Genomic DNA, 953 nt, shown 5'->3' on the forward strand with positions numbered 1-953 from the left:
CGCCCTATTTGTCGCTTTTTAATTAAGGCACGCGTGGCGTGACTTAGTCCATAGGGTCACGAAGAGTCGGGCACGACTGAACTGAACTGAATTAAGGCACATTCACACACCTGCAAGTCGTAAGTCTCGTGCGTGTGGATTTCGGAAAATTTAGTACTGTCTTTCCTTTTTTTATATATAACACTGCGACACAGTAACGAATGGACTGAAACCAGTCGCGCGAAGTTTTCAGTTCTCAGTTGTAACTGCGCGCTCAGAGCAAGAGCTGTATCTACGACATTCACCGATGCAAACGCGGACGTACGCCCGCACAGATAACGTGACGGACCGCTTTATGTGCCACGTGTTTCTTTTATTGATTGTTTAAATACCAGAATACACCTCACATGTATTGCAAACGAGTCAGTCTAACGCGCTACCATCTCAAAAAAAAAAAAAAAAAAAAAAAAAAAAAAAACCTCTGCCGAAACCCGGGATCGAACCAGGGACCTTTAGATCTTCAGTCTAACGCTCTCCCAACTGAGCTATTTCGGCGTTGCAGCGGCACCTACGGAGCTTGACATGAAGCCAAGGACCAAAATGAGAAAGGGACAAATGTTCAAAAAAATTTATGCTATCGCTGATTTTCATGACTTGCGCAGCCAGGATAAACGTCCAAAACTTTTTGTTTTAGTAGCGCATAAAACGTGGGGTGCTCCGGAAGGTTTAAAAAAGTTGTTTCTCACTCTGTAATATTCTGTATTACGGTACATGTATACAGGTGCGGGCACGAGCAAACGGACCGCGTTTTTTTCCCTTCAAATTAAAATCACGCTCGTCCTGCACTGCAAATATATAAATATAAATAAATATAAATATATATATATATATATATATATATATATATATATATATATATATAATATGCCAGTTTTTTTCCCTTCAAATTAAAATCCCGCTCGTCCTGCACTGCA

At 40.7% G+C, this 953-nt stretch overlaps 1 non-coding gene across 1 annotated transcript; it reads right to left on the reverse strand.

The window, feature by feature from the left end:
* Positions 1–461: 461 nt before the first annotated feature.
* On the reverse strand, positions 462–534 carry TRNAF-GAA (transfer RNA phenylalanine (anticodon GAA)). Its single transcript has one exon. It is a non-coding gene; the product is annotated as a tRNA-Phe (tRNA).
* Between the last annotated feature and the right edge of the window lie 419 nt (positions 535–953).

Source organism: Amblyomma maculatum, chromosome 9 (assembly GCF_055883805.1).
Source record: "Amblyomma maculatum isolate TAMU_Amacu chromosome 9, ASM5588380v1, whole genome shotgun sequence".
Lineage (NCBI taxonomy): Eukaryota > Metazoa > Arthropoda > Arachnida > Ixodida > Ixodidae > Amblyomma > Amblyomma maculatum.